The sequence below is a fragment of the Apodemus sylvaticus genome, chromosome 2, assembly GCF_947179515.1.
Source record: "Apodemus sylvaticus chromosome 2, mApoSyl1.1, whole genome shotgun sequence".
In the NCBI taxonomy this organism is placed as follows: Eukaryota; Metazoa; Chordata; class Mammalia; order Rodentia; family Muridae; genus Apodemus; species Apodemus sylvaticus.
Window position 1 is genome coordinate 46,480,912 of NC_067473.1, and position 26,516 is coordinate 46,507,427.

The following is a 26,516-nucleotide window of genomic DNA, read 5'->3' on the forward strand; positions in this document are numbered from 1 at the left end:
ATTGAATTCCTATAGATAACGCAAGGATCTGACAATCACTGGAGAATGATATCTCAAACTCAAATAGCATGCAAAAGCAGAGAGTGTTTATTCAGCAGAATTTCCTATATGCAGGGGTCCTGATTCAGACTCCTGGTGGACTTGCAGGCCCAGCTTTTATTGTCAGTTAGGGGAATTCCAGGGAGCAGCATGTGCACTTTTACCTTGATTAGTTAGCTATATCTCTAGGAGTCTAACTGATGCTATAATTGGTTAGAGTTCTGGGGACTTTCCAGGTTTTGCTTACTCATTCTAGCTACCTATTCTTACTTCATGCCAGATGACAAGGTGTCCTTGAATTGACTGCCCGTGGCTGTAATTGGCGGACCACAGGTTCCTGGATATAGGTTCTCATTTCTGGGAAACAGCCATTTAGACTTACTCTCCTGAATTACAATGTTGCAGTCTGTCATGGAGTCTGCTTAGCCTGAGCTTAGTCCCTTCAATAGAAGCTGAATCAGGATGTTAGAGAAAACTCAAGGAAAAAAAGTGCACACATGGTTCATTTCATAGCTGAAAAATTCTGAACCTAGTGACGGATTGTCTGCTCAGTTATAATGAGAGGATGTAAAGGATAAAGAGTTCAAAACATGTCAACTGTTCCACTTAAAGGAGGAGGCCAACATCGATAGCCATCCCTCGATAACAGGAACTGTGTGTCCTTGTTCTGTGCTCCAAGCACAGCCTCCAGATAGAGTAGGTGCTGCAGCTATTCAGTGAGCAAGTGAGAAAATAAACAAATGCTACTGCTTACACTTAGCCTGTAATCTGTTGCTGTAACTGAATATCACAGGTTGGGCAATTCTTAAATAGAAAATATATTCAAATTATAACTCTGGGGTGGAGCAACTGTATGCTGTTCAGATCCTTCCTTATAGAGGGGGACTCTCTTAGAGTCTGAGGGCACTGCAGAGAATTATGTGGTATAAGGGGCATCTGTAAGAGATGGAGGTAAACTGACTTATAATACCTTCAGTAATTTTGAGATAACCTACTAACCCACTAATTCATGAATGGATTCAATATAAGAAGAGCCCTCAACCCAATTATATCTTGAAAATCCCACTCAGTCCATTCTCTTAATAATCCACAATTTGGATAAAAGCCCAAAGTGATCTTTTGTGAGAAGACTCAAACTACAGCTGTTATTTTTATCAAAATCACAGTCATTTGATTTTACCAATGAAGATTAGGAGCCAGATGCTGGGATGAAAGCCTGCTAGCTCAGAGAGGCAGAGAAAACACACAGCTGACCTTCCTCCATAGTTGACCTCCCAAAAGGAAGTTCTCCTTTTCCCACCATCTTAAAAACCCCTTAAACTGAATGTTCCTCCTTTTTACTTCCTGTGAGCCTCTATCTGTTCTAATGTCTTACTCTCCGTGGAATCTTCTATGTTCACTCCTGTCAACTGATTGCTTGCTCTACCTCTTGACCTATGGTTGACTTCATTTAATCCTGTTTACAATAATCAGAAAGATCTTGGATTAAAGGTGTGTGCTAGGACTGATCCAAGAAAGAGGAAGAGTCATTTCTAACCACAGAATGACCAAATGCCCACAAAACACAGCAAGACAGCATGACAGAGTAGGATTCTAGGGTCAAAGCACCTCAGACTATAAATGTCCCTCCAATACACTTGGGTTTTATTTTCTAGGAAATAGTGGCCGGAAGAAGAGGAGGCAGGCAACTATGAGGCCCTGACCTCAGCACAGTGACTGTTTCCTCTTCTGCCATCTTTGAGGGAAGGGATGCTGTTACTACTGCTCAATAAAAGCAGAAACTCAGACCTTATTTATTTATTTATTTATTTATTTATTTATTTATTTATTTATTTAAACAGATTCTGGCTATAATAACATATCTAGCAGATAAAAAATGAATGTGGTGTGAGAATTTGGGCAACATAATGGTTCATTAAGTTAAAACTATACACTGGATAAGATGAGTAATAAAAGAACTGAAAGATCTTAAGAAAGTAAACCAGAGACAGACAGTTCCTGGCAGGTTAGCTCACCAGCAGTTTTTCCAATTTTTCTTTACATTTTCTTTCTCTAAACATCTCAAATGGAAACAGCAATGTGTTAATAATACTTTAATAAGCAATATTTAAAGGTAAAATAATAGATGCCTAACTTTCAACTTCTACTTTCCTTCAAAATTAATTTGAAAAAGGTAGCATATGTGAACTTCTATATCTGGTCCTTCTATTCATACAACTGTGTGGTCAATAGGCTTTTGTATGTGTAAGTAGTCATTTGTATTTTCATAGGATGACCACTGTACCACATGGCCTTTCCTTGGTACTTGTTACAAGAAGAAGAATGAGTTCTGGGGTCTCCATTTAGAAGGGCACCAATTGCATTATGCGCATTCTACCTTCATCTAATGCCTCTGTTTAGCCCCAAAGTTCTACTTCAAATTATCATCTCTTTGATGATTAGGGCTTAAATATTTGTATTTTGTAGGGATGTGGATCCAATTATATGCTATGTAGGTTTTCCTGGGAAGGAATGAATAAACACTGATTCACTAAGATATACCAGAAATATCAGAATATTTTTAACATAAAATAATTTTTGCTTATAAAATGACTCATCTTCTGTTAGAAAAGTCTATGTGGGCAAATCTGTGCTCTACTGTCACAGAGGTGGGGCCACAGTGCAGAACCTCTTTTGTCATTGCTGTTTTTAATTAAGTTTAGACATTGACACAGATTTACAAAATTATCTAAACCGTGTTGTGTTGACAAAGTATTCACTGAAATCATCTGTCTGGCTACCAGCTGCTGGCAACTTACTTACCTAAAATCTAAGGTTAGCATTTGAGTCACCAGGGTTTTTTAATGACTAATTTCTTCTTCTACTTTATTTCAAAATAGTCAGCCCTCTCTTCCACAAAGAGTGACAGCATAACTGTTATAAGCAACATTTTCCAAAATCCTTTATGGGTTTATTATAACCTTTTCTTGATCTCTTTGCAAATTATTACTGTCAAGTTTTGCTGGTTAAATATCATTTACTGGGTTCGCTCAAATATGTGCCGACTGCCTGAAATTTCTCTTCTCGTTCTCCTTCTCTGCCCTTGGCTTCTTTTTCCAATTTTCTTCATTTTAATTCTTCTTCCTCCTATAAATCAATGCACTTGTGGTCATATAATCACTGTCTTTCTTTCCCTATTGCTGGGATAAAATTGACAAAATAAATGTAAAAGATAAAGGGATTTTCCCCTCATAGTTCTATGTTACAGTCCATTACAGCAGGGAATTTATAGTAGCAAGAGCATGAGGCTCACACAAGGAACAGAAAGTAATTAATTCATGCACACTAGTGATCATTTTGTTTATTCTACTTTCCTGTCCAGAATCCCACACCTAGGGACTGATGCTATCCACAGTGGGCATATTTCCTGCCTCAATTATTCATGAAATTCTTAGGCGAATGGTTGGAACTGGAAAATATCATCCTAAGTGAAGTAACTCATTCACAAAAGAACACACATGGAATGCAGTCACTGATAAGTGGATATTAGCCCAGAAGCTCTGAATACCGAAGACACAACTCACATATCAAATCATTCCCAAGAAGAAGGAAGAAGGCCCTGGTCCTGGAAAGGCTTGATGTAGCATTGTAGGGAATTATCAGGACAGAGAAGTGGTAGGGGGTTGATTGGGGAACGGGCAGAGGGAAGAGGGCTAATGGGACATATGGAGAGGGGGAAACCAGGAAAGGGAAAATCATTTGGTGTGTAAACAAAGAATATAGAAAATAATTTTAAAAAAAAGATAGGCAAGATAACCCTCCCATGGATATGTCCACAGACTAACCTAATCAGGAAAATCCTTTCTTGAGATTTCCTTTTCAGTAATTCTAGATTGTGTCAATGTAGCAAAAATGACAGCCAAACTCACTATTTTTATGGTTGTCTTTATGAAGAATAAATATGTTTTAATATTCAGATGAATATATAAAATATCTGTATATTTTAAGAACAAAGAAAGTACCCAAATGAGGAAATATTTTAATGTCTTAGCCTTTCAGAAGGTTCTAATGTAGGAAGATTGGGAAACCCTCTATGTAATTATGTGATTTGGTTCACTCATCATTATATTCATGAGCCTCCTTAATGCATACAGCTCTTGTTCCATTCTTACTCATGTGTGAAGCAATCTCTTCATTTATGGTATTTAAAATTTCAAGTAGATTTAGATCTACATATTTACTGCTATATCTCATTGGTCAATTAGATTACCAATAAACACAGCATTAGAAAATTATGGCTCATCACTAAATATAACACACCTCCTGTTTTGTGAATAAAATTGTAACAGAAAATAGGCATATACACTGATTGGCATACTCTCTACTACTGCTATTATGCAACAGCCAGCTGATCGACGCTGGAGACATGGCAATCAGTGATGTCAAAACATGTGCCATGATTTTTAAATCATATAAAAACATATTGTATATTAAATGGTATATATTTATAATATACCTGTGTATGAGTGTGCTTTGCCTTCTTGGATGTCTGTATATCACATGTGTGTCTAAAAGAATGTATCAGAGCCTCTAGAGCTTGACTTACAGGTGGTTGTGAGCTGCCATATGGGTGCTGGGAATTGAACACTCTAGAAGTGAGCCTAACCACTGAGCTATCTCGCCAGCCCCAATAATCTGACTTTCAAGTGGACAAATTATCTAAAGAGTGATATCTCAAAAGTGAAAATGCAAGCGGGGAACACATTTATAAAAAAATAAACATTCAGTTTCATTAATCATCAGGGAATCAAAATGAAAAGCACAGAGAGATGTTATTCTACCCTGTTTATAATAATGAAGACAGCTGATGAAATGGGGAGTACTTGTGAACTCCATCAGCGCCCACACCCTCAGCACTGCAGTGAGTGCCCCACAGTTAGGAACAGGGCTCACAGCTGCTAGGACCAGCACCCACCTAACACACCGGGACTCAGGATGGCTTTTGATTTGCTTTGGTTTGTTTTACTAAGTAACCGAGAGCTACAAGACAATGCTGCCAACGCTGGATCTGTAATGTCTGCTCTCACAGAAGGCATCTGGTTGATCAGGTCCGACTTGCTGATTATCATCTATGCTTTTAGAACTACAATTACTGTTTGTGAAGACACTAAAGACTATTGATTTCAGTTTACCATTTCATGAAAAATTTTAAATTTTTTCTAAAGAATTCACTGTGTTAAAAAAAATCTACAGTATTTTTTCTTAGTCCAGACACACAGTAACGATGAAGTTTAGTATAAAGTATTAAATGAAGAGCTTCTCCCCATCTCCATTATGCTTCAAGTTACAAATTCATGATTGCACTCAGTGGCTTCCACTTTTAGTTTCATTTCTTGGACACTTTGTTCTTTTCTATTACAATACTAACTCACAAAAGAGTTCCATTTTAACAATGAGTTATTTCCTTGAAAGTTATTTCATTAATTCTAATGACCCCCCGACTTTAGAAAGAGTATTGCAAATTGATTTTGACTAGAGTACAATTATTAAGTCTTGAATTATTTCATTTATGTTCCCTCTTTGTAATACATAATCCTATTTTACTGGTTAAAATTCTCCAGCCAAACAGAACCATTAGAGGACACACACACACACACACACACACACACACACACGCGCCTGTATGATTGTGGGAATTATTTGTGTATTCTGCAGTCTGCAGTCCTTGGGACTCTGCATAGGCTCCTGCACATGCTAGACAGACACTGTACCATTGAGCTATATCCCCAGCCCCAATGCCATTGCTTATTATAAGGAATGGCCTTTGGTGATTATGGAAACTGAAAAGCCCCAACATCTACAGTTGACTTAGTAGATACCCAGGAAAACCAGAGTATTTTCACTGTGAAAAGCAGGGGATCAATGGTAGAGGTTCCAGGCTGAGTCTGTGTTTGAAGGCATCTCTTACAAATTGAGGTCTTTGATTACAATTCATGTTCTGTAATGAAATATATGTCAGTAGGTAAGTCACCTAAAAACTCTAGTAGAGGCATTTCCCGAAGAGAGCATACATACATCAAAAGCATTTCTATAAGAGTTTCCATAAGGATATTATTTATTCCAAGATGGAAGTGCTCTGCATAATTAGACTACTACCAAGAGGCAACTGATCAGGCTAAAGAATGGTACCCTTCTAGGAACTGTGTTTTTCCACCTGTGGAGCCCTTATATATTAACAGTATCAAATGTAGAAAGACAGAATAAGTCATCTATCTACTTAGTATTAAAACTGTCATCTGGAAACTCTGTCATGGTACGTATTCACATAGGAAAATGAATATATTTATGGGGTTTTCTCATTCAGAAAGGTCCACATTTCCTCATTTTCCTCAAATTTTCTTATCTGTTTTTTTTAAAAAAACTTTTTATTGATTCTTTGTGAGTTTCACATCATGCATCCCAGTCCTGCTCATCTCATCCCCCTCATATCCACTTCTTGTCCTTGCAACATCTCCCCCAAATAACACACACACACACACACACCACCACCACCACCACCACCACCACCACCACTGCAACCAATGTCATCAACACCAGCACTAACAACAACAACAATAAAAACAAAAACAAGAGCAAGAACAAACAAAGCATAGAAAATATCTCATCATGGAAGCTCTAGTATGTCACAGTGCATCCCACAATATAGCCTCTGGCCACACATCTTCACTTACAAATGTTCATTGCAATGAGTCATTTTTCTGGTTCGAGGTCTCTGGCTTCTGTGACACCATGAATATTGGTTCGTCATCAGGACTCCTCCTGGTTATTATGTTGCTTCCCTGAGATCCTGCAGCTTTGAAACAGTAGGACTGGCTTTCTTATGCATCCCAAACACACACAGATGATATAGCTTTTGGAGTCGGCCAACTCAGAGCCCTGAATCTGAGCCCCCATGGTATCTGGTCAGCCCGCAGGCTCTCCCTTATCTGCCCTACCAGAGCGAGCTCTCCAGCAGTGCTCCAGGTAAGTCCTCCAGTTGTGCCATTGGCAGGAGTCAGGGTCAGCTCTCCTCCTCTTGTGCCCTCAGGTCTTGCTCACCCATCATGCCTTCACCATAAGACTCAGGTCCACTGTGCTTCTCAGTCAAGGTGTGGGACCCACTCTCCCAAGTGCTACAGCCTATGAGGGGCTGGGCCAGCTTGCCCCCCTCTCATGCCCTTGGGGCTGGCTCATCCAGGCCTTTGCCACAAGAACCAGGTCTACTGTATTTCCCAGGCAAGGTGTAGGTCCTACTCTCCTGAAGGCTGCAGGCAGTGATGGGGCAGTGCCAGCTCTATCCCTCTTAGCATCTGCTTTTCAGTCATGTTTATTCTATATTACTACATCACTATATCATATCTATAACAGTCAAATCATTGATCACAGTCCACAAATAATTTGTATGTGATCACATTCTTAGCTATTTCTCTTTTAAGGCAAAATGCACAACTAAATGCATTACTAATGTTCTGTTTGTTGGGGAGATCTTTCTTCGCCACTACATGAGGTAATTCACCACTGTGTATAGTTATAAGTGAGACTAATCTTTGCTTCCTCTGTCAGCTGGTCATAGGGAATATTCCAAGAAGCCATAGGTATAAGTAGGAAGAAGGGACATTGTAGCAGGAACTAACTCATGTGTAGCAGAGTCATTGATTTACGTACCTGTGCCTTCAAAGCTTGCTTAAAGTCATTAACATATCACTCCGATTTGATGATGGAGTGCTCTAGCATATATCCAAATGTACTGCTTGGGGATAGGATGCCCATGGCTCATAAGAAGTAGCTTGGCTCTCTTGCTAACTCAGCCCATCTTTAAGAATTTAGACTCTACTAAGGCATAGTAGCAAGCTTTGATTTGCTTCACAAAAGGATAACAGTAATCTCCAGGGGATGTCAAGGTCATTCAATGGTAGACACTTGGCAAAGAGTCTGAAGAACATCTCTATATGCTAGCATCACTCCAAGCATCATTGAGTCTGCTTGACCATGTGAACAAATTGGTAAAGCCACTTTGTAGTCAGTCATAAAGCCTTCTTCTGACTTGGATCCCAGTCTTTAATTGCATCTTTGTTAGGTCACTTGGACATGGTCTCAAGTAATATCAAATAAGCACTATGTTTATTCCAAACCTCAAGGAAGCTCACTGTTATTTTTTTCTCTAATGGTTGTAGGAGGGATCAGATGAAACAAATTGTACTTTACTATAGAGGGAACATCTTCATAAGTTCCTAAAAGCTTCTCACTCTCTCATATACATATGTCTTACCAGTAAGTTTACAATAGTATGTATTTATTACTCACTAGGTCTAACCCTTCTAATATCATCAATGTGGTATCCTACAGAAGGGAAAGATGATCAAATGCTTGTGAACTAACAATGGACTATAAAGTTGATACACTTGAGGAATCACCTGGTAAGTAGATAGATGGATTGACCAGCTGCAACAAGCCTTCTCATGGAATTCTTGTTCAAAGTTATGCTATAAGAACAATTTGACAGATGACCATTAATCAAGAGATGAGTTAATTGTGTCAGGTCTGGTGGCACAGTATCCATATTTAACTCTGTACTTAGTTAAGTTTACATTTATAGTCCCTAAAATGCATCTATCTTCTGAATAGTTCAATCAGACAATTTGATGTGGATACTATGAGAATCATCACTTTGCATCTTTTGTGACCTTGATGGTAACTCTAGACACTGCTATCACTCCATGAAAGCAGTCTTGACTTTATTAATATCCTAGGTAAAGCTTATGTTCAGTCTTTTCTACAGTAACAGTCCTTATTCTACAAGTTACAGAATGGATGAGTAGGTTCTTTCAGTTTCTGAACATGTTTGTTGGCTCTAATTCTGTCTTTCTAACCTGGGGAAAATTCCACAGGATATGTTTTGGAACCAACTGAGTCCTTTATACATGGACTTAAACTACAATTCCATTGATTCCCCAAACTTCATAAGTTACTGCTATGAGTAGTGGTCTTACTACAGCCACACAGATATATTTGGGGTCTATTGTTCTATTGGAATTAGTATGGGTTTAGAGCTAAACTCCTGAAGGTCTCATTAGTTCCCATTTGCTAATAAATTTGCCCTGGAATAAAGTCATCGATTCCTTTGGGGGGAAATTGAGGGAGAGCTCAACAGTGTAAGTCTTTTGGCAGTAACCCAAGATCTATTTTAGTGGAATCTCATTCTTGCTTTCATTGAGAGCATGATAAGTCTATAAATTGGTTAAAAATGAAAAGTTGATTGAGGGGCCCTGACTTTTTGCTTTTCATGATTCGGGTCAGAATTTCATTTACTCAACTTAGATATTTTCCATATGTACAGATCAGCTGAGAACTTAGTAGGCTTCTTGTCTGTTTCACTTTTAGAATCGCCACAAGCAACTAGGAGCTGATGCAGTATATCCATCAAATCGGGGTGTTTTGTTGCTGCCTTGAGTCTTTTCTTTATCATAGCAACTTTGCTTTGGAGACTGAATACAATAACTCTGCCCCTCACACCTCAGGATGGAATGAGAGAAGATAACAGACAGAAAGCTCTGGTTTACTGAAGATAATTACAGAGCTGTTGGAGGAAGCCAAGTAAGGTGCCTCTCCCAAAGTTATTACATATAATGCTGTCTCTGGGCTCAAAGTGTAAGTGAAAATGATCAAATGGCAAATCTACTCTAAAACTTTTATCTCTCCCACCTCCGAATCTTCCTCTAAACTGAACCAAGGTATTTCCAATCCACTATGAGCTACCTTTGGTTTGTGTTTCAGTAAAGAATCCAACCAAAGTGTTAGAGCTGTTTTTCCTTTCCAACATTACATTATTTGTAGCATCTCTGCTTAGTGGGCACAAGTCCATGATTTTGGACTGATCTAATTATGTTTCCTCCACCATCATTCCACACATATTTAGTATCCATTTCTTCACAGGTTTCCCAGATTTATCTCTACATGTATTTAAAATGAAAATAGTTATATCATGGTTTTCATATTAACAATGGATCTAGGCAGTCAATTTCATTGTACTTGTTAATTTGTCAGAAAGTTTAATATTATTCTAGTTGCTCAGATCCTTGCTTCTTTTGAGTCACACAAAAGTCTGTCTCAGGACTCACCATGTCTCACAAAGTATGACACATAAGAAGCAAGGGTCTGAGAGACTGTGATCATATATTAATCATTTCAGTAATCCTCTGAGATAGTCTATTAGTTATGTAGGTTATAAATTAAAACACAAAAATAAGTTAGGAAAATTTCCCACATTCACACATGTAGGGAAAAGATTCTGAATTTGAGGTAGGACAGCCTCAGTATAACTTACACTTGTATGCCAAGTATAACTGTCTCTAATTGGGAGGTATCACCCATGGAAAAATATTTTTTTATGTATGTTTTACATGAAAAGCTATTTTAAAATGCATTATATCTGACAAACTTTTTTCCCTAGTTCTTGACTGTAACCCATTATTAGAAAGCAGAACTCATTGTGCAAAGGATATTAGAATGCTGTGTGTTCAGTAGTTGGGTACCTGCAGGAGTCCAAACCCAGGAAGAAATTATTCACTGTGTCCTTTAAAAATGATTAGAAAACTAATCTAAAATGTAGCTTTTGATTTTCCTCTGAAGGTCATCAGAGCATAGGGAAGGTCAAGGGAGTGATGGAGATCGTAGGGGATTCGACACCAATGTCAATTAAATGGCATTTAACTACAAGGAGTAAATTGACATCCTATTTCTAGGCTCTTGGTTTTGTGTACCAATTAACGAGACTCTGCCTTTCTAATAACCCAGGAAGAGCAGCTCATCTGTTTTCATAAACCAGCTGGTCATTGTGGAAATTCCACTAAAGCTTTGAGAGAACTAATACTTAGGGAATAGAATGTAAATATTATTAAATTATATAAGACACAACAACAGCAACGAAGAATTCATTCATTGACTGTCTGTGACCACTCTTTCTTGGCTGCCTTTCTTGGAATTTTATGACCTCTGGGAAAGAGGAAAATACCCTTTATCTTCTACTATATCCATTTTCTATACTAAATTATAGTAAATATAGTCTTTAGGTTATTGGTCCTGTAAAATGACAATAGTAAAATGACAATGTTAGACCCCAATGAGTTCAGCAGCTTAAAACAAATATGCAAAAGTTCTGAAAAGTCTAATGAAAATGTTGTCCTCTTTACGGCAATTAAATATAAACAGCAACAACAACAGCAACAAACCCAGACCTTCCACAGGTAATGACTTTTCTCCTCATTCTCCTGGAACATTCCCTTCTTTTAGTACTGCCATCGCCAGTTTACAACTCATCCTGTCCTCTTCCTGCCCTCTCATTGGCACTGTGCATCTTTTTGCTTATGTCATAGGCACTGAGGCCATGCTGCTCAAATTCACCTTCCCCATTGCAGAAGCAGTTTTCCTTCACTCCTTTGCTGCAAGTTTTAACAACCTAAGCTAATTTTACCAACACTTGTTTGCTTAAAACTTCTGAAGACTTTGCCTTATGTATTTACATTATACTGTGAATAAAACGCAAGCTACGCATCTGGACCCCACTGGCATGACACCTGAGCTTGTGTAGCAGCCATCTCCTGTCTTACTTACAGTAACTATTGCTGTGAGTGTTATTTGCTTACATTCCCACATAAAGGTTCACAATTGAATAAAGGTAGGGTGGGAACTCAAGACAGGGACCTAGGGACAGGAGATGATGCAGAGATCATGGAGGAGTATTCTTATTGGGTTGTTCCTCAGGGCCTGAGTTTTCTCAGCCTGCTTTCTTGAAGATCTCAGGACCACCAGCCTAGCAATGATCCCACGCACAATGGACTGAGGCCTCCCACACCCATTAGTGATTTAAAAAATGTTCTAAAGGCTTGACCACGGCCTAATTTTATGGAAGCAATTTCTTAATTGGGGTTTCTCATCTCAGATGACTCTACCTGTGTCAAGATGGCATAAAATCTAGTCAGGACATCTTCCAACTCAGTATCTGGTTATGGAGTCTTTTTGCTCCTGAAGCATCTCGAGTTTTCCTTCCTTGCAGACATAGTCCCTTTACTTCCTCTACCTAGGAAGTTCTTGCCCTGGTTTTTCATAATAGTTCCACCATCATCCAGACTGTAGCAGCTTTAGCTTCTCTCCACACTGTTGGCCTTCAGCTGACCTCTGCCTTCGGGCTCACCAGGACATTTTCTCTGTATGCGTGGATTTTCTATGTTTTTCCTTCCCCCCCCCCCCAGAAAAATATACTAATCATTGGATTTGGAACACACCTTATTCTACTTACCAATGAAATTACATTCTCCGGGCTGAGAATTAAGACTTCAACATGTGAAGCTTATGAAGACAGAGGTATTTGGAAGAATTCTTGAAAAAAAAGTCTAAGATCCATGCTTCAAGAAAGTAAGTTTAGCTTTTTGAAGTTATTATAAATATTATTGGAGCTGGGCAGTGGTCGTGCTTGCCTATAATCTTAGCACTCTGGGAGTCAGAGGTAGGCAGATTTCTGAGTTCAAGGCCAACCTGGTCTACAGAGTGAGTTCCAGGACAGCCAGGGCTACACAGAGAAACCCTGTCTTGAAAAAAAAACAAATACAAAAAAATAAATAAACAAATAAATAAATAAATATTATTGGTGTATTTATTTTTTTATATAAATACATTTGTTTCCTTCCTACCTTCTTCCTTCCGTTCTACCTCCCAGTTGTAGTTTTCCATGTCGTTTGTCCTCCCAAACCTTCTCCCCAACATTCCCTTTGCCCCCATCCAACTCTCCTTTCATTTCTCTTCAGAAAAGGTTGGGGATCCCATGGATATCAACCAACCATGTCATATCAAGTTCCAGTAGACTAGGTACCTCCCCTCTTACTAAGGCTGGGAAAGACAACCCAGTACGAGGAAAGGGTCCCAAAAGCAGGCAGGCGAAGCTTGCATCTGCAGTTCCTGTTTTCTTACCTAGGATTTCTATCTCCAGGATTCTCTCAGTTGGTAAGATTTTTTTTCTTTTGCAGAGGTGGAAAGTGGATAGGAAAGGATGTGGAGTATAGTGGTATTGGATTCTGTGATGTGAAATTCACAAAGAATCAATAAAAATTTAATTTTCATATTTATAGACTATATTTCAGATTTTAAAATAAAACTACAATGATCTGTTATTCAGGGGAAAAATGAACAGTAAAAATAGGCCATATACCTTTCTGAATACAAATGGATGGCAGGCCGTTTTGATGGTATATATCCAGATACGGAATACTAATATTTAAGAACACCAATGGAATTAGAAGACAGAGAGGCTGAGACAGGAGTAGAAAACAAAGTCAATAATAAAACAGTGTGATATGATGAAATCCAAATAATTGTTGGACTTTTGTCTCTAAGAATCTGCTAAGATCACTTCCCTGAATATACTTATTTCTAAGAATTTCTGAATTTACTCCAGTCCTAAACAACAACACTACTTTCTAATAAATTGAATCCCTGGATTTTTGTGAGGGCTTTTCTTTTCTTTTCTTTTCTTTTTGACAAGGGTCGTTTTATATGCTATGTGTCTGTGATACTGGAGACTGCTCTTTAGGCAAGCCCTCCACCCCTAAGCTAGACCCTTAGCCTGCTTTCTGTTTGTTTTTGTTTTGTTTTGTCTTGTTTATTTTCTATATTCTTTTTTTACATTCCAAATGCTTTCCCCTCTTCCAGTTCCCCCCTCCCCATATGGCCCATAAGCCCTCTTCTCTCCACCCATTCTCCAATCACCCCCTCCCTTTTCTCTGTCCTGGTACTCCCCTACAATGCTGGATCAAGCCTTTCCGGGATCAGTCCCTCTCCTTCCTTCTTCATGGGAATCATTTGATATGCTAATTGTGTCTTGAGTATTCAGAGATTCTGGGCTAATTAATATCCACTTATCAGTGATTGCATTCCATGTGTATTCTTTTGTGATTGGGTTACCTCACTTAGGATAATATTTTCCAGTTCCAACCATTTGCCTAAAAATTTCGTGAATTCATTGTTTTTAATTGCTGAATAGTATTCCATTGTGTAACTATACCACATTTTCTGTATCCATTCCTCCATTGAGGGACATCTGTGTTCTTTCTAGCTTCTGGCTATTATAAAAAAGGCTGCTATGAACATAGTGGAGAATGTGTCCTTATTGCACGCCGGGGAATCCTCTGGGTATATGCTCAGGAGTAGTATAGCCGGGTCCTCCAGAAGTATCATGTTTGAGGGCTTTTCTATAACACATAGCTATGGAAGAAAGGAAAATAATTTTCAATTTTGTATGTCACTAAAACAGGTATATTTTCTTTCATATATTTTAAAGCAAGGATATTCTATTTAATATTAACTTTATAGAATAGCCTAACAATTATCACATTCCTGAATCTCTGTGGTTTCAAATAAGAAGTATTTTATCTGTTACCATGCCCATCACCAAGAGTGGGAGAGAAAAGAGCTGGGTCTCACGGGTCTCAGTGCTCTGTCTTTCAGCTTCTTTCTCTTCTGAGTCTTCTTCTCCATCTTGTCCAACTCATAAGGAAAAAGGATGAGCTAGTGTGCATACTGCTCTTCCAGAGGATTCCAGTTTAGTTCACAACACCCATATCAGGTACCTCACAACCACTTGCCACTCTAGCTCCAGGATATCTACACCCTCCTTTTGGCCTCCACAGGACACACACACACACACGCACACGCACACGCACATGCACACGCACACACACACGTGCGCGCACATGCACACACACACATGTGGGGAGAGAGAGAGAGAGAGAGAGAGAGAGAGTAAGAGAGAAAAGAAAATTAAAAAGTAAAACAGAATCCCCCAAATCAATGTAATGGAAAATTTGAAAATGAACAATTATCATCATTTAAACACATGATTTGAAAATTTTTTAAAAATTAAACAACAAAACAAAATATTCTTGGAACTGATAATGTAGGTTTCTAGTTATTTCAAGATCCTCTTCTTGGATTCACCCAATTAGTGAAGTTGTTAGCCTGAGATTTATTGAGAGAGTAAAAATCTAAGATGTGCTAATGCTAAAGAACACATATATTTGCACTTATAAATAATTCATACTAATTACTTTTTCTTCTCACCTTTTTATAATTAACTAAATAATCTATGCTCTTTTGATTTGGGAAATAGCTTTATTAATGTCACCAAGTTGGTGTCAGCGTGAGCCAGTGGCAAGATAACAGAAGCATTATCTGAATCCTGCCTTGAGAAATGGAAAGATTCAAAGTACTGTCTTTGTCTTAGAGCTCATTATTTTTTGAAGGTCAGCAGGAATGTGTGGCCCATGTAAGAAGGCACTTTTGCAGGATGGCTGCTGATGGAAATATTTACAAGCAAAGGCTATGTTGCCAATATGTGCCCCAGGGATACAAGCCATATTCTCCCTTGACCATAGCCAATTACCAGTAACAAAATAATGTAATGGAAGTCTTAACCACTTTTCTTGGGAAGTGTCATGCCATTCTGAGGCAGTGCTGGAGAAATTACAGGACCATAATGAGCCTCATAATTCATGTCAGCCCTGGGCCTTTTCATTCATTTATAAATGTTTTAGAGCCCCATGATTCATAATGCCATGTGCTGGTTTTCTTTCAGAGCTGTCATGCATCCATTAATATGAACCATTCCTGCATCTTGCCAAGAGACAAACCCCGAGTAATATATCATAAAGGTTACTGCTTTCCTTGAATTGTTACAGGCAATTTCCCAAGTACTGTATGACTACAAAAGAAAAAGGTTTTGTAATGAAAAATATTAAATGCTAAGAAAAACCTCAAAGAAACAAAGGAAAATCTCTGTATAAAGATTGTCACCTTAGACTTATCACAATTATTAACATAATATATATTTTATGTTTGATTACTATTATAGTCTTAAAAGTATATCAGTTTTAAGGATTTCTTAAAAGATTTTAAAAATTATGACATTTACACAATGGAATATTACTCAGCTATTAAAAACAATGACTTCATGAAATTCGCAGGCAAATGGATAGAACTTGAAAATAATATTCTGAGTAAGGTAACTCAGTCACAAAAGAACACACATGGTATGTACTCAATGATAAATGGATATTAGCCCAAAGGTTCAGAATATCCAAGATTCAATTCACAGACCATGTGAAACCCAAGAAGAAGGAAGGCCAAAGTGTGGATGCCTCAATGCTTCTTAGAAGGGGAAGCAAAATTCTCACAGGAGGAAGTATGAAGACAAAGTGAGGATGAAAGACTGAAGGAAAGGCCATCTAAAGACTGCCCCACCTGGGGATCCATCCCATATACAGTCACCAAAGTGGATGATAGTGTGGATGTCTGAAGGTCCTTGCTGACAGGAACCTGATATGGTTGTCTCCTGAAAGGCTCTGTCAGAGCCTGACAAATATAGATGCAGATGCTCGCAGCCAACCATTGAACTGAGTTTGGGGTTCTCCAATGGAGGAGTTGAAGAAGGAACTGAAGGAGCTAAGGGGATTTGCAGCCCCATGGAGGAAGCAACAGTGTCAACAGGCCAGACCCCTGGAGATTAAGCTCTGGAGAATGGACCACCAACCAAAGAGTACACATGGAGCGACCCAAGCCTCCAGTCACATATGTGGCAGAGGATGGCCTTGCTGGACATCAGTGGGAGGAGTAGCCCTTGGGCCTGAGGGTGTTCAATGCCCCAGCGTGGGGAAATGCCAGGGTGGGAAGACAGGAGGGGATGGGTGAGTTGGGGAGCACCCTCCTTCATAGAGGCAGGGGGAGGGGGAATGGGATAGAGGGATTCCAAAGACCCGGAAAGGGGAAAATATTTGAAATGTAAATAAAGAAAATATCTAATTAAAAAAAGAAAAAAATTATACGTATATAAATGCCATGTATATATGGCTGCCAAGAGGGGGCCATAAGCTACAGGGATAAGCAGTTGTGAGCTGCCTGATTTGGGTGCTGGACATGACTGACCTCATGTCTTCTGGAAGAACAGTAGTTCTCTTAACTTTTGAACTATCTCTCCAGACCTAGCTTTAGTGTTTGACATCAAGTTAAGATAAAATTGACTATCTAATCAACAAGCATTAGAACAAGAAGGCCTTTGGGCATCACTTTTATTCTTATATTTTATCTCTGTATTAATAAATAATTTTTACAATGCATTTCTCTGTCATAAACCTCTTCCCACAATTCACTTTTCTAGTTAATTAAAAAAGTCAAGGTACTAAACATTATTCTACTAAACAGAAAACAATTAAAGTAGTTCTTAAAAGCATCTGACGTTACATAGTTCACGGTGTGTTGTCAAGGTTTGGGTAGCCTTTTACTCATGAAATTTATCTCCATGGCTGCTGTCTTCATGGGCAATACTCACTACAAGACCATTTTCTTTTCTACCAGGCAAGAATAATTATTTATTTTCTGAATCACATTATGATATAGAAATGATGCTTGACAGTCTAAATGATTGTGAGTCTACTACATTCAACAAAATCCATGGGACCCACCTACTGCTTGAAAGGACTATCAAATGCTCTATCATGGTAGAATTCCTGAACCAATTTATATCTGATTGGAAAGTTAGCAATGGGTGTAGATGTTCTGCCAAACAGTGCTGATCATTGGGTTCTTCTGCCAGCCCATTTAATGTTGGGAGATCATTTCTTATCGTCTTACCACTGGCTTTATTTAAAAAAACAAAACAAAACAGATAACCTGATTTCCCTTGTTAATGCTGATTGATCACCTCTATCCAAAGGTAGGCCTCTCACATGATGGCCCATCTCCTCAGCTTTGTGCTTAGCATGGAACCTAGTACTCAATCCCAACTCAAAACTGAAGATTATCATTTCCCTAAATTAAAGACATATAAAAACTTAAATGTCTGGAGTCAAAAAAAAATACTAGGATAAGCTGAGATTGATTCTGTTAAAGATAAAAAACGCAATGCTCCCCCTGAGTTAGCTTTATTTTCTTTACTTCGGTCTCCTTATCTATCGGTTCATGTTTTAGATGAAGCGATCATGTCTTCTGTTCATCCCAAATGTGTTGTCAATCCTTTTGACCTAATTTATTCCAGTAGATATCTACTGGGTGACAAGTCTGAGTAAATATTTGAAGGCTTATGACACTCCAAGAGAATTTTAGAAATATTTTATCATATTAAATAATTGGCTGTTTGGATCATCTGCCTGATCTAACTCTTCTCTCTGTTTCTGAGGTACAATTAGGTTAAAGAACTCGCCCCCATCCACACTTTTATTGCTGCGCCCTGAATTTGAATGCAGTCAATCTCTTGCCTGCTATATTCACTTTAGGCATGTACATACAATGTATGAACCCATAAGAGAAGGTCTCAGCAGTTAGCACACCAAAACCAGTGAGTGAAAATACAAAGAACAGGCCTGGTCCGCAAGTGCAAATGTCTGCTTATAAATATGCAAAGCACAGCTGCTTTTGCCAGTGAAACTTTGGCAATTTCTGCAAATGGAGCAAATTTACATTTCACATTTCAGGGTTATTTTCACTCATTTTACTCTTCAAGCCACATCCTTTTCTTGTTTTAGCAGGAAATGATAAATCTGCAATACTACTTACACTGGCTTTCAAAGGATGTGCCAATGAACATCTGCCTCTAAGCAAAATACCAGATTCTGTTCCACACTATGCCTTTGGCCGCCATAACTGAGTCAAGAATCCTATATTTTTACATGTGCACGGTATGTCCTATAGTTCTAGAGTTTGAATTAGATGTGGTGGAGCTTCTTGACCATGTATCAATTTATAGCTTCTGTTGACACTAATTTAGCACAAGGAGAGAGAATGTGTGAACCTTTTGTCTGTCTTCTATTCCCAATTGTCTAAGAAATAAAACCTCCTTAAAGTGTCTTCCAAACATCCCTCAAGTTTTGGCTCTCTCCTTTCCAGATCATACACACACAAAGAAAGCTACACTTTGATCCACCCCAAGTTTCTTTAGTCCCTAGTGAAACTCTCCCCTTACCACCTCATCTCACACATGATTTAGAGTTCCATCCTTGAAGCAGTTTCTAAAATGCTTCATTTACCTTGAATCAAATCATTGCTAAGTACCAACTCTAAATATTTTATTCACTGCTTTTCACATTTGTCATTAATTTACATTTTCCTCTTGTAATTTTTTTAAGAAGAAAAACTAAAAAAAAATGAAATATTTAAAACAGCGTTGAGCAGAGTACTTCACTGACAAATTAATTTCCTCCCTTTGTAGGCTAGACTGGAATGTCGTTCTCATTCGGCTGAAAGTCAATTCTGAAGCTGGACCAGAGAGAGCTGAATTCTTCCAACCATGGCTCCCTGTACAAGCTTCACGTGAGATATCCACAAAGCAATGAATGCTGTGATCCCTCAAGTCTAGTGTGGAGTGCACTAAAGCAGGTGTGAACACTAGAACTCCGGGGCTGGTGAAGTGGCTGAGCGGTAAAGGCACATTCCATGTAAGCCTGGGGCTTTGACTTTAATCCCTGAAACTCACATAGAGGCAGAAAGAGAAAATAATGCCGCAAAGTTGTCCTCTGACCTCTACATTTATACTGTGGCATGCAGACCAATATAAACGTCATGTTTACATATATACACACATGTACACACACACACACACACACACACACACACACAAACTTTGAAAGTGACTCAATAAGGGCATGTAACTGGGGGACAGTTTTATATATATATATATATATATATAGTCACAGAAATAAAAACCTATTATTAATAGGCTGACCTATTATTGTATATTAATGTTTATATATATATATGAATGGTCAAAAAAGATAAAAGGAACAGCAATGCTTGGTATTCAGAGCTGACATGATTAACTTTATAAAGTACAACAGATCAAAATCTGAGACACATTTGGGTTAAGACATAGTATAAGGCATGGGCCATAATTTGCTCCAACACTCAGAAAGGAACACAATATAAGAATACATTTGGCAAAATTTTACAAAAATTTACAAAAATTTTAGATCTTTAGGGTTATGTTTATTAATACAACTTAACAATTTTATTAAACAATTTGAGACAAGGGCTCACTATGTAACCCTTGCTGCCCTGAAATTGGCTTTGTAGATAAGGATGGCCCAGGAGTCGTAGAGATCTGCTTTTCCTTCCTCTGAGATAGGATTAAAGGTTTGTGACACCATGTTTGACCTATTATTACTACACATTATAAGAATGAATGGTTAAGAATATGCTTATATTCAATTTTTATTTCAGTATGGGACCTATTTCTAAAAGCAAATGTTATAGGTCAGATGGATAGTTTTGTATCTTTATCATTGTATTATTACTCTAAAAGGTGAAAAACTATTTCTCTGTAAATTTTAATCTGTTCTTTAGAATCTACTTTAAGATTCATCCACCTGCCTTTATATGACCTTAGATTTATAAAGATATAATTCAGACAAAATTATTGAAGAGGCTCCTTTTTGTTGGAGGCCACATGCCTGCTTTCTGTCCTATAGCTTCCCTGGAGTTCTAAAGTTCACTCTTTTCTTTTTATTGGCTATTTCATTTATTTACATTTCAAATGCTTTCCCTGTTCCAGGTCTCCCCTTCAGAAAGTCCTTTCCCATCAGAAACCCCTATCCCATCAGAAACCCCTATCCCATCAGAAACCCCTATCCCATCAGAAACCCCTATCCCATCAGAAACCCCACAATTACCATCTTATTAGATGCTATAAAGCATTTGGCAAAATTCAACATCCCTTCATGTTAAAAGTCTTGGAAAGATCAGGAATTCAAGGCCCATAGTAAAAGCAATATATAGCAAACCAGTCGCCAACACCAAACTGGTTAAAAAAATCAAGAGCTAGCCATAGACCAGTTAGCAGACAAGCGACTATCATTAGTGACCATATGTAGCTGAAGATCTAATAGTCCAAACACACCTTTAGATCATGTCTTAGTCTTTTAAGAAGTCAGTTTCATTAGAATTGTTATAATTAATAGTATTCTATACTTTTATTACTCTAACATTAATCAACACAGTTTTAGTTTTAAGTCACTAATATTTTTCTTTCTCCCACAATCCCTTCTATTCTTTCTCCTTCCTTTGTTCTCTCTCTTCCACTCACTCCCATCTATCACCACCCAAATTTCAAAACATTAGTGAACAAAAACCCATGCTTCAAATAATTAGCCACAAAGCAAAAATTGTTCTGCGGAAAACTCTCAAAATAACCTACAAAAAATAATTTTTCTCACTTTACTTTAAGGCTTATACTTGATAAGATTTTATGAATCTAAAAACTACTATGCATTGTTCTCTATGCTTTATGTAAATATCTGTGGTGATTTGGATGAGAAATGATCATCATGTGCTCATATATGTGACACTTTGTGTCTGGTTGGTGTTGTTGTTTGGACAGGTTACAGAACTATTAAGATTTGAAGTTTAGCTGGAGGAGTATGTCCTTGGGGATGGGCATTATTTATGCCTTTGCTCCATTTACAGTGTACTCTCTCAGTTTTATGAATGTGAGTAGAAATAGGATCAACTAGCTTGCTCCTCCCCTTTGGTAGCTTGCTTCCAAACCTCTTCTGCTATTGTGGACCATAAGTCAAATTCTACCTTCTATAAGTTTTTATTTTAGTCCAGGTATTTTAGTGCAATAAACACAAAAGTAACTAATACAGAAAATAGCACCAGAGAGTGGTGGGTTTATTGGTCAGAAGAACCTGGCTATGTTCTTTCAGAGGATCATGGGAGACTTTAGACTAGAAAAAGAGTTGAATGCTATAAGCATAGCTTAATTTGGCCATTGCAATAGAGACCCGAAAGGGAGCAATATTAAAAGTAGTGTGTACAGTAGTGCTCTGGATCATGAGGCTTCAGAAAGAAGCATACACTGTATTCATAACTTGGCTGAAAGCCATTTGTGTAATTTTGTCATGGAACCTGGCTGTTTTCTGCCCATGTCCTGAGAATTTACTTTATGCTAAACTAAAAAGTAATAGACTATATTTCCTGGTAAAGGAAATTCTGTGATAGCACAACTTAGAGACAGTTATGAAATAGTTATTTTGATAACTGTCAGGTAGGGATACAATGAAAAGAGTGAGAGGGGCAGAAATAAATTTAAAACGTACAGCTGGGAGAAAAAAAAAATCACACTAGAAAGCTTAATCTGACCCTCAAGCTTTGCTGAAAATGGGCTGTGTGTTGTAAGTAAGTAATTGGGTTTGATTTTACAGGAGGATCACAGTTAAGATATAGCCCTGTGTCTTAGAAAAGACTGGACTTTTGAACAGTTGTGAAATTTAATAACTTGTATGAAGAGAGCTAGTCTATTATCTATGTCCCTAAGGATTGAATCTTAGAATTGTAGTCTTTATGTAAGCAACAATTTAACCATCAAAAGCCTGGACTTTGTGCAATTAGCTGCCCCTGCCAAGCTTAACAAGTCTTAGCTTTTCATAGTTATGGTTGAGTCCCACGTTACCTGCTACTTCAGTCTTAACTCTTGGTTTGGGTTGAGCATGATACATGCTAAGTAACTGTCAAGAATTTAGAAGAAACATATTAAAAATTCTTCAGGTTTACTTATTATTTTCATAAAAGACATTTTGGAAGTACAAGAAATTTAGGTCTCCACTCTGTGGTTTTACATTCTTGAATTATTACACAATGGTTTAGTAAAAAAAAAAATCAGTTTGTTTGTTTTTTTTGATAGGGTCTCACTATGTAGCTCTGACTGTCTTGGAACTCACTATGTAGACCAGCCTGGCTTCAAACTCACAGTGCAAACCACCTGCCAAGTCCTGGAAGTAAAGGTGTGTTCCACTGTGCCTGGCTACAAATTGAATTCTGATGTGAATTGTTCCCTTATGATTTTCTTTATCTCAGCTAGAGTCTGTTTCTAATTCATTAACATTTTCTGGCCATCAGCCTTTCCCATTAAACTTCCCCAATATGTAAAGTCTCCAGCGATTTCAGTGTAGTTGCCTGTGGATACCACACACAATGGTCACAGGGAAAATATATAGAATCAGAGCTCCTTTGAAAAGACCCTAATTAAGTTCTCCCTATTCACAGAACCAGATCTTTCATCAGTGGCCACACAATAAAATTAGGGCAGGGTCCTTGTAACTTGCCATGGGTGCAATCAACTGATGCTAACGTTTCTTTGAGAAACACTTGAATAAACAGTGAGCCATTATTTTTATGTGAGAATTTCTCTTCATGAGAATTGCCATCCAAGACAATTTTTAGTGGTGAACTATGTTAGTCCCCATGGTTTTACATTTAATTCCAATTTTTCTTTCTTTCTTTCAAGTTAAAATCACTGTTTCCTAGCTTCTGGAAATATGTCCTATATACCAATTAAACACCTTGTCACAAACATTCTATTTATCTGACATTGTAAAGGAAGTGCTCTTCTATACTGAAATAATGGTAATGAAAAATAGTACTGCCATTACTTTTGGAGCCAACATAATAGCTTTTCTTCTCTTCTATTTAATATTTATAGCAATTTGGTGAAGCTCACAAAATGACTTGTCAATAGGAACACAGCTGGTCAATAGAACTGATTTTATATTCAGGTCACTTCTTCCATCAAAGTAAATAGATTTTTTTCTCCTACACTATGATGCACATTTAAGTTTTTCTGTTTTCGCTAATGTACAAACCCAAAATTATTTCAGAATCACGAAAAGGATTCCAGTGACAATGTAAAGTTTTTCTCAAAATAGTGACAGTTTTACAAAAGAGGATGGAGGGCGGGTGTGGTTTGATGGATGCAGAAGATGAAACATGGATCTATTCATAAAGAGCAACAAAATCAGGAATGAGTAGACTGAGGACGCAGAGGTGAATACACACGTCACAGAGTAAAGCCGAAGGCAGCAGGCGGTAATGAACGAGCTTACTACAAGGAATGCCTAAACCTTAAGAAATTTAGACCTAAGAATGGCTAAGATCAAAAACTCAGGAAACAGTAGGTGTTGGCGAGGATGTGGAGAAAAAGGAACACTCCTCCACTGCTGGTGGGATTGCAAGCTGGTACAACCACTCTGGAAATCAGTCTGGCTGTTCCTCAGAAAACTGGGTACTACACTTCCAGAGGACCCTGCTATACCACTCCTGGGCATATACCCAGAGGATTCCCTGGCATGCAATAAGGACACATGCGCTACTATGTTCATAGCAGCCCTATTTATAATAGCCAGAAGCTGGAAATAACCCAGATGTCCCTCAGTGGAGGAATGGATACAGAAAATGTGCTATACTTACACAATAGAATACTACTCAGCAACTAAAAACAATGAATTCATGAAATTCTTAGGCAAATAGTTGGATCTGCAACATATCATCCTAAATGAGGTAACTCAATCACAAAAGAACACACATGGAATGCAGTTACTGATAAGTGGATATTAGCTCAGAAACTCTGAATACCCGAGACACAATTCACATATCAAATGACTCCCAAGAAGAATGAAGGAGAGGTCTCTGATCCTGAAAAGTCTTGTTCCAGCATTGTAGGGGAACACCAGGACAGAGAAGTAGGAGGGGGTTGATAGGAGAATGGGTGGAGGGAAGAGGGCTTAGGGAACTTATGGGGAGAGGGGAACCGGGAAAGTGAAAATCATTGGAATGTAAACAAAGAATATAGAAAATAAAAATTACAATAAAAACCCCTGCTTTTAAAAATTTTCAATGGCAGAGGTAGTTTATGGCTCAATAATAAGATTAATTATCAGTTATAACACAATGACTGCTGTATTTGAAATCAAGCAAGGGGCTGGAGAGATGGTTTAGCATTTTTTTTCTTTTTTTTCTTTTTTCTTTTTTTTAATCGATATATTTTTTATTTACATTTCAAATGATTTCCCCTTTTCTAGCCCCCCACTCCCCGAAAGTCCCATAAGCCCCCTTCTCTCCGCCTGTCCTCCCACCCACCCCTTCCCACTTCCCCGTTCTGGTTTTGCTCTATACTGCTTCACTGAGTCTTTCCAGAACCAGGGGCCACTCCTCCTTTCTTCTTGTACCTCATTTGATGTATGGATTATGTTTGGGGTATTCCAGTTTTCTAGGTTAATATCCACTTATTAGTGAGTGCATACCATGAGTCACCTTTTGAGTCTGGGTTACCTCACTTAGTATGATGTTTTCTAGCTCCATCCATTTGCCTAAGAATTTCATGAATTCATTGTTTCTAATGGCTGAATAGTACTCCATTGTGTAGATACACCACATTTTTTGTGTCCACTCTTCTGTTGAGGGATACTTGGGTTCTTCCCAGCATCTGGCAATTATAAATAGGGCTGCTATGAACATAGTAGAGCATGTATCCTTATTCTATGGTGGGGAATCCTCTGGGTATGTGCCCAGGAGTAGTATAGCAGGATCTTCTGGAAGTGAGGTGCCCAGTTTTCTGAAGAACCGCCAGACTGATTTCCAGAGTGGTTGTACCAATTTGCAACCCCACCAGCAGTGGAGGAGTGTTCCTTTTTCTCCACACCCTCTCCAACACCTGCTGTCTCCTGAGTTTTTAATCTTAGCCATTCTGACTGCTGTAAGATGAAATCTCAGGGTTGTTTTGATTTGCATTTCCCTAATGACTAATGAAGTTGAGCATTTTTAAAGATGCTTCTCTGCCATCTGAAGTTCTTCAGGTGAGAATTCTTTGTTTAACTCTGTACCCCATTTTTTAATAGGGTTGTTTGGTTTTCTGGAGTCTAACTTCTTGAGTTCTTTATATATATTGGATATTAGCCCTCTATCTGATATAGGATTGGTGAAGATCTTTTCCCAATTTGTTGGTTGCCGATTTGTCCTTTTGATGGTGTCCTTTGCCTTACAAAAACTTTGTAATTTTATGAGGTCCCATTTGTCAATTCTTGATCTTAGAGCATACACTATTGGTGTGCTGTTCAGAAATTTTCTCCCTGTACCGATGTCCTCAAGGGTCTTCCCCAGTTTCTTTTCTATTAGCATCAGAGTGTCTGGCTTTATGTGGAGGTCCTTGATCCATTTGGAGTTGAGCTTAGTACAAGGAGACAAGGATGGATCAATTCGCATTCTTCTGCATGCTGACCTCCAGTTGAACCAGCACCATTTGTTGAAAAGGCTATCTTTTTTCCATTGGATGTTTTTCAGCCCCTTTGTCGAGGATCAAGTGGCCATAGGTGTGTGGGTTCATTTCTGGATCTTCAATCCTGTTCCATTGATCTGCCTGCCTGTCACTGTACCAATACCATGCAGTTTTTAACACTATTGCTCTGTAGCATTGCTTGAGGTCAGGGATACTGATTCTCCCAGAATTTCTTTTGTTGCTGAGAAGAGTTTTAGCTATCCTGGGTTTTTTGTTATTCCAGATGAATTTGTTAACTGCTCTTTCTAACTCTGTGAAGAATTGAGTTGGCATTTTGATGGGTATTGCATTGAATCTGTATAGTGCTTTTGGCAAAATG